At 49.8% G+C, this 14612-nt stretch overlaps 1 pseudogene across 1 annotated transcript; it reads left to right on the forward strand.

Moving 5' to 3' along the window:
- Nucleotides 1–11044: 11044 nt before the first annotated feature.
- On the forward strand, nt 11045–11959 carry LOC311220211 (olfactory receptor 14C36-like; annotated as a pseudogene). The gene has a single exon. The product of its transcript is annotated as an olfactory receptor 14C36-like (transcript).
- The last annotated feature ends 2653 nt before the right edge of the window (nt 11960–14612 follow it).

Here is a 14612-nt window from a genome sequence, read left to right on the forward strand (position 1 = left end):
GAATGGGGCCCTGAACAATGACAAGCCTTTGAACAAATTAAGCAGGAAATAGTCTATGCAGTAGCCCTTGGGCCAGTTCGAACAGGACCAGATGTAAAGAATGTGCTCTACACTGCAGCCGGGGAGAACGGCCCCACCTGGAGCCTCTGGCAGAAAGAACCTGGGGAAACTCGAGGTCGGCCCCTGGGGTTTTGGAGCCGGGGATACAGAGGGTCTGAGGCCCGCTATACTCCAACTGAAAAGGAGATACTGGCAGCATATGAAGGAGTTTGATCTGCTTCAGAGGTGGTCGGTACTGAAGCGCAGCTCCTCCTAGCACCCCGATTGCCGGTACTAGGCTGGATGTTCAAGGGAAGGGTCTCTTCTACGCATCACGCAACTGATGCTACATGGAGCAAGTGGGTTGCACTGATTACTCAGCGGGCTCGAATAGGAAACCCCAGTCGCCCAGGAATATTGGAAGTGATTATGGACTGGCCAGAAGGTAAATACTTTGGGATATCATCAGAGGAGGAGGTGGGTCGCGCTGAAGAAGCCCCACTGTACAACCAGTTCCCAGAAAATGAAAAGAAATATGCCCTGTTCACTGATGGGTCCTGTCGTATTGTGGGGAAGCATTGGAGATGGAAGGCTGCTGTATGGAGTCCTACACGACGAGTTGCAGAAGCTGCTGAGGGAGAAGGTGAATCGAGTCAGTTTGCAGAAGTGAAGGCCATTCAGCTGGCTTTAGACATTGCTGAACGAGAAAAATGGCCAGTTCTCTATCTCTACACCGATTCATGGATGGTAGCAAATGCCCTGTGGGGATGGTTACAGCAATGGAAGCAAAACAACTGGCAGCGTAGGGGCAAACCCATCTGGGCTGCTGCATTGTGGCAAGATATTGCTGCTTGGGTAGAGAACCTGGCTGTGAAAGTACGTCACGTAGATGCTCATGTGCCCAAGAATCGGCCTACTGAAGAACATCAGAACAACCAGCAGGTGGATCAGGCTGCTAAGATTGAAGTAGCTCAGGTGGATCTGGATTGGCAGCATAAAGGTGAATTATTTATAGCCCGATGGGCCCATGACACCTCAGGCCATCAAGGTAGAGATGCAACATACAGATGGGCTCGTGATCGAGGGGTGGACCTGACCATGGACGCTATAGCACAGGTTATTCATGACTGTGAAACATGCGCTGCAATCAAGCAAGCCAAATGGTCAAAGCCTCTTTGGTATGGAGGACGATGGCTGAAATATAAATATGGAGAGGCCTGGCAGATTGATTACATCACACTCCCTCAAACTCGCAATGGCAAGCGCCATGTACTTACAATGGTGGAAGCAACCACCGGATGGCTGGAAACATGTCCTGTGCCTCATGCCACCGCCCGGAACACTATCCTGGGCCTTGAAAAGCAAGTCCTATGGCGACATGGTACCCCAGAAAGAATAGAGTCAGACAATGGAACTCATTTCCGAAACAACCTTATAGACACTTGGGCCAAAGAGCATGGTATTGAGTGGGTGTATCACATCCCCTATCATGCACCAGCATCCGGGAAAGTTGAACGATACAATGGACTGTTAAAGACTACATTGAAAGCAATGGGCGCTGGGACATTCAAAAACTGGGATACGCATTTGGCAAAGGCCACCTGGCTAGTCAATACTAGGGGATCTGCCAACCGAGCTGGACCTGCCCAATCAAACCTGTTACGTACTGTAGATGGGGATAAAGTTCCTGTAGTGCATGTAAAAAATATGCTGGGTAAAACAGTCTGGGCTACTCCTGACTCAGGAAAAGGCAAACCCATTCGTGGAATTGTTTTCGCTCAGGGACCTGGATACACTTGGTGGGTGATGCAAAAGAACGGAGAGGTCCGGTGTGTACCTCAAGGAGATTTAATACTGGGTGACAATAGCCCATGAACTGAATTGTACCATGTTAATTACTATATAATACTGTATGTTACCACTACCATGACTACTATAGGTGACTAATTAGAATGTATGGAAAAGAGTGTAACCTGAGCATGACATAAATGGTATGGAATAAGGGGTGGATAGATGTCCTGGTTTCAGTTAGAACAGAATTAATTTTCTTCCTAGTAGCTGGTGGAATGCTGTGTTTTGGCTTAGGATGAGAAGAGTGCTGATAACACCCCGATGTTTTAGTTGTTGCAGAGCAGTGCTTATACCAAGCCAAGGACATCTCAGCCTTTCGCTCTGTCCTGCCAACAGGCAGGCTGGGGGTGCAGTAAGAGCTGGGAGGGGACAGACCCAGGACAGGTGACCCAAACTAGCCAAAGGGGTATTCCATACCATCTGACGTCATGCTAAACAATATATAGGGGTGGCTAGCCGGGGGAGGGGGCCGGACTGCTCGGCGTTAAGCTGGTCATCGGTCAGCAGGTGGTGAGCAATTGCATTGTGCATCACTTGTTTGTACATATTATTAGTAGTAGTACTATTATCATCATTGTATTATTATTATTATTATTATTATTATTATTTTCCTGTCTTATTAAACTGTCTTTATCTCAACTCACGGGCTTCACTTTCCATTTCTCTCCCCCGTCCCAGAGAGGGAGGGGGGAGGGTGAGCGAACGGCTGCGTGGTGTTTAGCTGCCAGCCGGGTTAAACCACGACAGGTTGGTCGCCGTGCCGTTCCTGAACCAGGTCGCCACTGCCCCCTGAAGGCAACAAGTGGTGCCGAAACCCGGGAAAACTCCTGGATTCGGGCGAACAGCAGCTGGAGCAGCGGGACCAGCTCGGCGGGGAGGATGCTCCCGGACCAACAAGGAAGATGGAAATCCTTGTGAAGGTCGTATCAAAATTATGGAAGCTATGGGGTGGGTCAGCTGAGTAAGCCAGGGGCGCCGGTGGGGAACCAGAGTCTGAGGATATTTGGGAGAGACCACCGCCATCTGTGCCCCAATACGGCGCCGAACTAGAAGACGAAGGGTGGGGCGAAGATGAATCTGGCGGGAACAGGGAAGAAGTGCTAGGTTTAACTAACACGTGCAAATGGGTGGAGGAGAACGAGAAAGAGAACGGCTGTGGGGGCGACCCGGGAGGAGGTAGAAGCGCGAGAGAGGGGCAGAGAGCCTATCGGAATGTCCATCTGAAAAAATGCTCTTGTGGGGCAAACACCTCGCTGAGCAGAAGGCGGGGCGAGCCATGAGGGAGAGAGCGGCCCACCCGAAAGAGTAGTGGGCAGGGCCAGAGCAGAGAGCGACCCGCCCCCAAGGGTGGTGGGCGGGGCCAGAACTCGACGGGAGGGTACCGGAACTCGGAGGTGACTAGTCAGTTGAGCTCCGACTCCGGATCAGATACCAATTCAAATTCGGAGGAGAAGGAGGAAATGGAGACAGATAGCAAAAATATCCCCATCCGAAATAAAGCAACACCATGAGGGGGAGAAATTCCTCTCATGGATTGGAAGAAAATTAAGATTGCATGCGCCAACTGGGCCTTTTTGGCGCCCAACGTGGGGCACGAAAGGTTGAGATAACGGCAGATCTGACCACAGTGTGTTAAACTAAAATTGGTGTAAGTATTAGACCTGCTTAATAGTCACTTGTCATAAAAAAGACTGTCGTGGTTTAACCCGGCTGGCAGCTAAATACCACGCAGCCGTTCGCTCACCCTCCCCCCTCCCTCTCTGGGACGGGGGAGAGAAATGGAAAGTGAAGCCCGTGAGTTGAGATAAAGACAGTTTAATAAGACAGGAAAATAATAATAACAAAATAATAATAACAATAATAACAATAATGTTATAATGGTGATAATAGGAAAATAATAATAATATGTACAAACAAGTGATGCACAATGCAATTGCTCACCACCCGCTGACCGATGCCCAGCCTAACCCCGAGCAGTCCAGCCCCTTCCCCCCGGCTAGCCACCCCTATATATTGTTTAGCATGACGTCAGATGGTATGGAATACCCCTTTGGCTAGTTTGGGTCACCTGTCCTGGGTCTGTCCCCTCCCAGCTCTTACTGCACCCCCAGCCTGCCTGTTGGCAGGACAGAGCAAAAGTCTGAGGTGTCCTTGGCTTGGTATAAGCACTGCTCTGCAACAATTAAAACATTGGGGTGTTATCAGCACTCTTCTCATCCTAAGCCAAAACACAGCATTCCACCAGCTACTAGGAAGAAAATTAATTCTGTTCTAACTGAAACCAGGACAGATGGAAAATCTACCGCGACCCTAGAGGCACGGGTACGTGAGTTGCAAAAGAAAACAATCAGGAAAAAGGGGTTCTCTGAAAAGTTTGCTGCTCCAACTTCCAGCAGACAGTCCTTCAAACACAGAAACGAAGAAGATTCCGACCAGGATTAGGGAGGCCCTGCCTCCAGCCAGGGGGAGGAAAGGGATAATCGAGTTTATTGGACTGTGTGGATTCGATGGCCTGGCACATCAGACGCACAGAAGTATAAGGCTTTAGTAGACACCGGTGCACAATGCACTATAATGCCATCGAGCTATAAAGGACCAGAGCCCATCTATATTTGTGGAGTGACAGGGGGATCTCAGCAGTTGACTGTATTGGAGGCTGAAGTGAGTCTGACTGGGAATGAGTGGGAAAAGCACCGTATTGTGACTGGCCCGGATGCTCTGTGTATCCTTGGCATAGACTATCTCAGAAGAGGATATTGCAAGGACCCAAAAGGGTTCCGGTGGGCTTTTGGTATAGCTGCCTTAGAGACAGAGGGCATTAAACAATTATCTACCTTGCCTGGTCTCTCAGAGGACCCCTCTGTTGTGGGGTTGCTGAGGGTCGAAGAACAGCAAGTGCCAATCGCTACCACAACTGTGCACCGGCGGCAATATTGCACTAACCGGGACTCCCTGATTCCCATCCATAAGCTAATTCGTCAATTGGAGAGCCAAGGAGTGATCAGCAAGACTCATTCACCTTTCAATAGTCCCATATGGCCAGTGCGAAAGTCTAATGGCGAGTGGAGACTAACAGTGGACTATCGTGGCCTGAACGAAGTGACACCACCACTGAGTGCTGCAGTGCCGGACATGCTGGAACTTCAGTATGAACTTGAATCGAAGGCAGCCAAGTGGTACGCCACAATTGATATCGCTAATGCATTTTTCTCCATCCCTCTAGCAGCAGAGTGCAGGCCACAGTTTGCTTTCACTTGGAGGGGAGTCCAATATACTTGGAATCGATTGCCCCAGGGGTGGAAACACAGCCCTACCATTTGCCATGGACTGATCCAGTCTGCACTGGAGCAGGGGAAAGCTCCTGAACACCTGCAGTACATCGATGACATTATTGTGTGGGGTGACACAGCAGAGGAAGTTTTCGAGAAAGGGAAGAAAATAGTCCAAATCCTTCTGAAAGCCGGTTTTGCCATAAAACAAAATAAAGTCAAAGGACCTGCACGAGAGATCCAGTTTTTAGGAATAAAATGGCAAGATGGACGTCGTCAAATCCCAATGGATGTGATCAACAAAATAACAGCTATGTCTCCACCAACTAACAAAAAAGAAACACAGACTTTCCTAGGTGTTGTGGGGTTTTGGAGAATGCACATCCCAAATTACAGTCTGATTGTAAACCCGCTCTACCAAGTAACCCATAAGAAGAATGAGTTTGAATGGGGCCCTGAACAATGACAAGCCTTTGAACAAATTAAGCAGGAAATAGTCTATGCAGTAGCCCTTGGGCCAGTTCGAACAGGACCAGATGTAAAGAATGTGCTCTACACTGCAGCCGGGGAGAACGGCCCCACCTGGAGCCTCTGGCAGAAAGAACCTGGGGAAACTCGAGGTCGGCCCCTGGGGTTTTGGAGCCGGGGATACAGAGGGTCTGAGGCCCGCTATACTCCAACTGAAAAGGAGATACTGGCAGCATATGAAGGAGTTTGATCTGCTTCAGAGGTGGTCGGTACTGAAGCGCAGCTCCTCCTAGCACCCCGATTGCCGGTACTAGGCTGGATGTTCAAGGGAAGGGTCTCTTCTACGCATCACGCAACTGATGCTACATGGAGCAAGTGGGTTGCACTGATTACTCAGCGGGCTCGAATAGGAAACCCCAGTCGCCCAGGAATATTGGAAGTGATTATGGACTGGCCAGAAGGTAAATACTTTGGGATATCATCAGAGGAGGAGGTGGGTCGCGCTGAAGAAGCCCCACTGTACAACCAGTTCCCAGAAAATGAAAAGAAATATGCCCTGTTCACTGATGGGTCCTGTCGTATTGTGGGGAAGCATTGGAGATGGAAGGCTGCTGTATGGAGTCCTACACGACGAGTTGCAGAAGCTGCTGAGGGAGAAGGTGAATCGAGTCAGTTTGCAGAAGTGAAGGCCATTCAGCTGGCTTTAGACATTGCTGAACGAGAAAAATGGCCAGTTCTCTATCTCTACACCGATTCATGGATGGTAGCAAATGCCCTGTGGGGATGGTTACAGCAATGGAAGCAAAACAACTGGCAGCGTAGGGGCAAACCCATCTGGGCTGCTGCATTGTGGCAAGATATTGCTGCTTGGGTAGAGAACCTGGCTGTGAAAGTACGTCACGTAGATGCTCATGTGCCCAAGAATCGGCCTACTGAAGAACATCAGAACAACCAGCAGGTGGATCAGGCTGCTAAGATTGAAGTAGCTCAGGTGGATCTGGATTGGCAGCATAAAGGTGAATTATTTATAGCCCGATGGGCCCATGACACCTCAGGCCATCAAGGTAGAGATGCAACATACAGATGGGCTCGTGATCGAGGGGTGGACCTGACCATGGACGCTATAGCACAGGTTATTCATGACTGTGAAACATGCGCTGCAATCAAGCAAGCCAAATGGTCAAAGCCTCTTTGGTATGGAGGACGATGGCTGAAATATAAATATGGAGAGGCCTGGCAGATTGATTACATCACACTCCCTCAAACTCGCAATGGCAAGCGCCATGTACTTACAATGGTGGAAGCAACCACCGGATGGCTGGAAACATGTCCTGTGCCTCATGCCACCGCCCGGAACACTATCCTGGGCCTTGAAAAGCAAGTCCTATGGCGACATGGTACCCCAGAAAGAATAGAGTCAGACAATGGAACTCATTTCCGAAACAACCTTATAGACACTTGGGCCAAAGAGCATGGTATTGAGTGGGTGTATCACATCCCCTATCATGCACCAGCATCCGGGAAAGTTGAACGATACAATGGACTGTTAAAGACTACATTGAAAGCAATGGGCGCTGGGACATTCAAAAACTGGGATACGCATTTGGCAAAGGCCACCTGGCTAGTCAATACTAGGGGATCTGCCAACCGAGCTGGACCTGCCCAATCAAACCTGTTACGTACTGTAGATGGGGATAAAGTTCCTGTAGTGCATGTAAAAAATATGCTGGGTAAAACAGTCTGGGCTACTCCTGACTCAGGAAAAGGCAAACCCATTCGTGGAATTGTTTTCGCTCAGGGACCTGGATACACTTGGTGGGTGATGCAAAAGAACGGAGAGGTCCGGTGTGTACCTCAAGGAGATTTAATACTGGGTGACAATAGCCCATGAACTGAATTGTACCATGTTAATTACTATATAATACTGTATGTTACCACTACCATGACTACTATAGGTGACTAATTAGAATGTATGGAAAAGAGTGTAACCTGAGCATGACATAAATGGTATGGAATAAGGGGTGGATAGATGTCCTGGTTTCAGTTAGAACAGAATTAATTTTCTTCCTAGTAGCTGGTGGAATGCTGTGTTTTGGCTTAGGATGAGAAGAGTGCTGATAACACCCCGATGTTTTAGTTGTTGCAGAGCAGTGCTTATACCAAGCCAAGGACATCTCAGCCTTTCGCTCTGTCCTGCCAACAGGCAGGCTGGGGGTGCAGTAAGAGCTGGGAGGGGACAGACCCAGGACAGGTGACCCAAACTAGCCAAAGGGGTATTCCATACCATCTGACGTCATGCTAAACAATATATAGGGGTGGCTAGCCGGGGGAGGGGGCCGGACTGCTCGGCGTTAAGCTGGTCATCGGTCAGCAGGTGGTGAGCAATTGCATTGTGCATCACTTGTTTGTACATATTATTAGTAGTAGTACTATTATCATCATTGTATTATTATTATTATTATTATTATTATTATTTTCCTGTCTTATTAAACTGTCTTTATCTCAACTCACGGGCTTCACTTTCCATTTCTCTCCCCCGTCCCAGAGAGGGAGGGGGGAGGGTGAGCGAACGGCTGCGTGGTGTTTAGCTGCCAGCCGGGTTAAACCACGACAGGTTGGTCGCCGTGCCGTTCCTGAACCAGGTCGCCACTGCCCCCTGAAGGCAACAAGTGGTGCCGAAACCCGGGAAAACTCCTGGATTCGGGCGAACAGCAGCTGGAGCAGCGGGACCAGCTCGGCGGGGAGGATGCTCCCGGACCAACAAGGAAGATGGAAATCCTTGTGAAGGTCGTATCAAAATTATGGAAGCTATGGGGTGGGTCAGCTGAGTAAGCCAGGGGCGCCGGTGGGGAACCAGAGTCTGAGGATATTTGGGAGAGACCACCGCCATCTGTGCCCCAATACGGCGCCGAACTAGAAGACGAAGGGTGGGGCGAAGATGAATCTGGCGGGAACAGGGAAGAAGTGCTAGGTTTAACTAACACGTGCAAATGGGTGGAGGAGAACGAGAAAGAGAACGGCTGTGGGGGCGACCCGGGAGGAGGTAGAAGCGCGAGAGAGGGGCAGAGAGCCTATCGGAATGTCCATCTGAAAAAATGCTCTTGTGGGGCAAACACCTCGCTGAGCAGAAGGCGGGGCGAGCCATGAGGGAGAGAGCGGCCCACCCGAAAGAGTAGTGGGCAGGGCCAGAGCAGAGAGCGACCCGCCCCCAAGGGTGGTGGGCGGGGCCAGAACTCGACGGGAGGGTACCGGAACTCGGAGGTGACTAGTCAGTTGAGCTCCGACTCCGGATCAGATACCAATTCAAATTCGGAGGAGAAGGAGGAAATGGAGACAGATAGCAAAAATATCCCCATCCGAAATAAAGCAACACCATGAGGGGGAGAAATTCCTCTCATGGATTGGAAGAAAATTAAGATTGCATGCGCCAACTGGGCCCCATCGGCTACGCTAGCGTTCCCAGTCTGGGTGACGGACGGGGGACAGAGCGTCCACTCACCAATAAACCCTAAGTATGTACAAGCGATTGCTAAAGCCATTGTGGGTAAAGGGCTTAATTCTGCAATGGTCTCCGCCCTCATAGATGGTGTTTTCGGGGGAGACGACATGCTCCTGTTTGATATAAAACAAACTTGTAGACTGATCTTTGATGGGGGGGGGGGATGATCATTTTTAAACAAGAATTGGAGGACAACTGTACAAGACAACTGGCCCAAGTAACTGGGGCAGATCACCCACTATATGGCTCTAGCCTGCAGCGGCTAATGGGTACGGACCCAACAATGATCACCCCCCAGGTGCAAGCCCAGGGCCTGCAGACCCATGAAGTTATGGCAACTACTCGTGCAGCCAGAGAAGCTCCAAACAGCCAACGCCCCAGCTTCCAGTGGAAAATGCTGCCTCAAGGAATGATCAACTCGCCTACTATCTGCCAGATCACGGTGGATCGGGCGCTGGCGCCAGTTCAGCGCAGTGACCCGACCGCGACTATCATCCAATACATGGATGATATCCTGATCGCCGCACCGTCAGGAAGTCAAGTGGACCAGCTAGTGTCAACAGTCTCAGAAACTCTAAAAACAAACAGGTTTGAAATCGCGAGCGCGAAAATTCTCGAGCACTAGAAGAAGGCCCATCAGTTATAGTTAGAAACGAGCTGGGAGAATGGGAACAAGGGTGGAAATTAGTTCTGATAGGGTGAGGGTATGCTGCAGTCAAAAAAGATGGCAGGGTCAAATGGTGTCCGCTTAAGTCCATCAAACTGGACCTTCAGAACAAAACTAATGAAAACTGAGTTTCTGTTCACAGGAACGAATCATCGGACACCCCCATAATCTGTATACCACGGTGACAAGAGAAGCCAATAAATTGGCAAGCGTCCTGTCTACGCCTGAGAGTTCCACACTGGCAGAATCCAGACAACAGCGAAGCAGCCTCTATGGGTGGGGGGCTGCGATGCCTTTGTGTGATCTTATCTTTGGACCTTGTATACTAAATAAGCTTGTGTTGTTTGTTGGAAGCCAGTTAGAGAAAGTTTACATTATGTTGGTAGAACACCAGCAACTGCTTTAAGAGTGTATTTACTCAGGGTTACCAGTTACCTCCTAGTTTTCTCCTGGTTATTGTGCCTTATGTTTTTAATTTAAGTTATGATGTCTACCTCTTAAGATTGTTATCTGAATTGTTTTTTAGATTGTTATATTTTAGCTAATTTGGTTGTGCATAGGGAGGGGGGAAATGTGGGTAGTTAGGGTCTGGCACCCGGAAGATGTCGCGCTGTACGGAAAGGTGGAGCCCCTTCCTTTGATGGGCAGTAGCATGTGGTCTGTGACGTAAGCAAGTGGAAGTGACGTTATGGGCCTCAGCTATATAACGCCATGTGACTTGACAATAAACGCCATTTGACATCCACCACATTGGTGTCTGTGAGCCGATGGACTGAGCGGCCTGGGGTTGGTCGCCGTGCTGTTCCTGAACCAGGTCGCCACTGCCCCCTGAAGGCAACACATGCCTTATAGAGCTAAGTCTAAGAATTATAGGGCTAACTACTAGAAAATAAAGCAAAGAATTTACACCTTGCTCTACAGTGTTTTCGGATGAGTTGCTTGTAACAACACTGCAAAGCTCATTGATCTGATAAGTGGATTGCACTTGAGTTTCCCCCACGTTCCTGCTTTCCTTCTGCTGCACAGCAGGAAGGACTCCTCTGCAGCCCAAAGCGGCCCCTGCTCCCAGTGCCACTCTCAGTCAGCCCCAGCCACAGCTCAAGCAAGAGAGCTGCAGAAAGGTTTTCCTGCAAAGAGAGAGGCTCGAGCTGGAGGGTGCTCTTAGACTTGAAATAGGTTTTCCTCAGAGAGGTTTTCTGATTTTGCTCTACATTCTCCTCCTTAACAGAAAACTGTGTTCAATGTCAGACAATGCCCAACATCAGCTCTGTGAGTGAGTTCCTCCTGCTGGCATTCGCAGTCACACGGGAGCTGCAGCTCCTGCACTTTGCGCTCTTCCTGGGCATCTACCTGGCTGCCCTCCTGGGCAACGGCCTCATCCTCACCGCCATAGCCTGCGACCACCGCCTGCACACCCCCATGTACTTCTTCCTCCTCAACCTCGCCCTCCTTGACCTGGGCTGCATCTCCACCACTCTGCCCAAAGCCATGGCCAATTCCCTCTGAGACACCAGGACCATCTCCTATCAAGGGTGTGCTGCACAGGTCTTTATATTTGTCATCTTGATTACAGCAGAGTTTTATATTCTCACCATCATGGCCTACGACCGCTACGTTGCCATCTGCAAGCCCCTGCATTACAGGAGCCTCCTGGGCAGCAGAGCTTGTGCCACCATGGTAGCAGCTGCCTGTGGCAGTGGCTTTCTCAATGCTGTCCTGCACACAGCCAGTACATTTTCCCTGCCCTTCTGCCATGGCAATGCTGTGGACCAGTTCTTCTGTGAAATCCCCCAGATCCTCAAGCTTTCCTGCTCAAATGCCTACATCAGAGAATTTGAGCTACTTGTTTTCAGTTTTTCTTTATTCTTTGGTTCTTTTGTTTTCATTGTGTTATCCTATGTGCAGATCTTCAGGGCAGTGCTGAGGATGCCCTCTGAGCAGGGCCGGCACAAAGCCTTTTCCACGTGCCTCCCTCACCTGGCCGTGGTCTCCCTCTTTGTCAGCACTGTCCTGTTTGCCCACTTGACGTCCCCCTCCATCTCTTTCCCATCCCTTGACCTTGTGGTGACAGTTCTGTACTCAGTGGTGTCTCCAGCAGTGAACCCCATCATCTACAGCATGAGGAACCAGGAGCTCAAGGATGCCTTGAGGAAACTGATGACCTGATAAGACCTGATAATCTTTAAAAAAAAAAAAAGCCCATTGTCTTCTGCATATGACTCATAAAGCATTGCAGGAACAAGGTTATCTTTTGGTCATTTTTCATACTCTGGAGAGTGCCATCACAAGCTCAGAGCTGTGGGGTGTATGGGCAGGGGGTTCAGCAATGACTGAGCAGGCCATTGCTCATTGCTCACTTGCTCTTCGGGGGATAGGATTTCCCAGAAGAGCAGGGCATGCATTATGTGCATGGAAGACATGGAAAGAGAAACCCAATGCTGGTGACAGCAGGCACATCATATGCGTGTGGAGAGATGAACACAAAGGAGCACAAAGGCCATCAGCTATTCCTAGAAGTCTCATGAAGGCCAGCTGGACAGATAGTGTCACCAAACCAAGTAACGTCCCCTGGGAAGCCACCTGAAGGCAGCTCTGGGATGTGCTTCCTTGAACGTCTCTGTGCCCATTCCTCATGCCTTGGGGTATCTCGGAGGAGGGCAGAGCAGGGTGAGGCACCGCAGGGCTGAGGTGCCTCCCAGCCTCTGGCAGTGGCTGCAGGAGCCAAAGGGACACTGCAGGCACTGCAGTGCACTGCATGTGGATGTGCAAGGCAGGGACCTGTGTCTTCCAACAGCCCCATGTGTATGAGGAGCATGGGAGGCCAACTCAGACATAGGCACCTCACAGAGCCCTGACGCTGCCCTGTGTGACTCCAGAAACAACCCCTGTTGTCCCTGTGAGATTTCTGTCATGCCTCTTGCACAGATTCAATGCACATGCTCCTCTCCTCCATGTCACACTACCATGACTTTCTGGACTGGGCTGTCAGAGGTTTGGCTCAGAGATTTCTGGGGACTTGGAAAAGGCAGGCATCAAAAGCATCTTATGGAATGACAGTAAATAAATAATTAAATAAAAGGGCGAGGAGAATTGCAACTGTCACCTCTGCTCCTGCTGACATGATGGGGAAAGTCCTGCCACAGCCATCTTCAGGTATGTGGCATAAAAAATAAATTGCTGAAGCAGTAGGGAAGGGGAAAGAAGGCAATGTGGTGAACCTGGACTTTATCAAGGCCTTTGCCATGGTCTTCTGGAGTCTCCCTTTAGCCAGACTGGTGATATTTGGACTGAAGAAAGGGATGATGACGTGAGGGGGAGGGTGGCTGGACATTAGTAGTACAAAGTCCTCCTGCCACCCAGATACCAGCAGCATCCCTCAGTGATGGGCACTTGGTTCAACACCATTGACCCTCTTTTTTATCTCCCTTTATGATGACACGGAGCACATTTTCACCTCAATTGTGGCTGATACCAAGCTAGGAGGAGTCCTTGAGCAACTTCACCTTGCTCAGAGCACAACACTATGTGGGCTGCTGCAGGGCAAGATAACTCCATCCCTGTCAGACCCAGTACAAGCAGACACTCGATTGCCATGCCGACTGTGAGATCCCCTACATACCCAGTAGGACCCTTACAGGAAGAAGACCTGGCTATAGGTTGTCATGTTCCTTCTTGGTGGTAAGGAACTGGGCAGGCTTGAGAGGTTGCTTGCGGGAACCTCATGAGACTCCCACCTGCTCTCATGAGACACCACCTGGAGTACTGTGTTCAGCTCTGGGGCTCCCAATACAAGAATGACTTGAAGCTATTAGAGTGAGTCCAGACAAGGACCACAAGGATGATCAAGGGGCTGGAGCACCTCTCCTATTAAAACAGGCTGAGGGAGTTGGTGTTGTTCGGCCTGGAGAAGGCTCTGAGGAGACCTTATAGCATCCATCCAGTACTTAAAGTGGGCCAACAGAAAAGCTGAGGAGAGACTTTTACTCAGGGTGTGCACTGATAGGACAAAGGGAATGGCTTTAAACTTAAAGAGTTTAGAGTGGGTAGTCAGATGAAATTCTTGATTTGGAGGTGAGGCACTGGAACTGGTGCTGTGGGTCCAGAGGTCACCCAGAGGGAGTTTGGATCAGCCCACACCCTTGTGTTTGAAGGAACAGCTGGCGGGAGTGGAGAGGCGTCACGGAAATCATGGCAATACCGGAGTGAGAGCAAGGTGGGGAAGAGAAGTGCCTGTCTGCAGCCTTCAGAGAGGTGTGGGACAGCACAGGAAAGTCTGCAGAGGAGAAGGCAGAGGGCTTTGACAAGAATGGAAGGCTGTAGCAGCACTGACACCTTTGTCCCCTTGGCCATGGCTTATGAGGAGACATGTTATACTTGCAATAAATGACTGAGTCCCAAATAGGATTGCAATTAAAGTTTACAATTTATTAAAGGAATAGAGGCAAGGAAACAGCACTGGGTGTGCCAGGAGTCTCTGATCCACCAAGACACACACCTATTACATCAGGTGGCTGGTTTTTATGCTCCTAGGCTAATACATATTCTACACCACTTTTTGGAAAAGGCAGGGTTATTATAATTAGTTTCCTGGGATCCAAACCACCCCATGTGCGCATGCGTATCGGTCTCCAGTGGTTCCTCTGAGGGGTCGCTCGTATTGAATGCTCATAGTCTTCCTTCCAGGCTTTGTCCTTCGATTGTTCTTCATCTTCCCCCCTTCTTCTTATTTGGTCATATCTTAGCTGGATATCAGAGACCCGTGCTGCGCCACATGCAATAGTTAGCAGTTATTTTGAAACCCCTTTGTTCTCTTATCCCA

The sequence above is a fragment of the Netta rufina genome (assembly GCF_964035555.1).
Source record: "Netta rufina genome assembly, chromosome: 30".
Classification (NCBI taxonomy): Eukaryota; Metazoa; Chordata; class Aves; order Anseriformes; family Anatidae; genus Netta; species Netta rufina.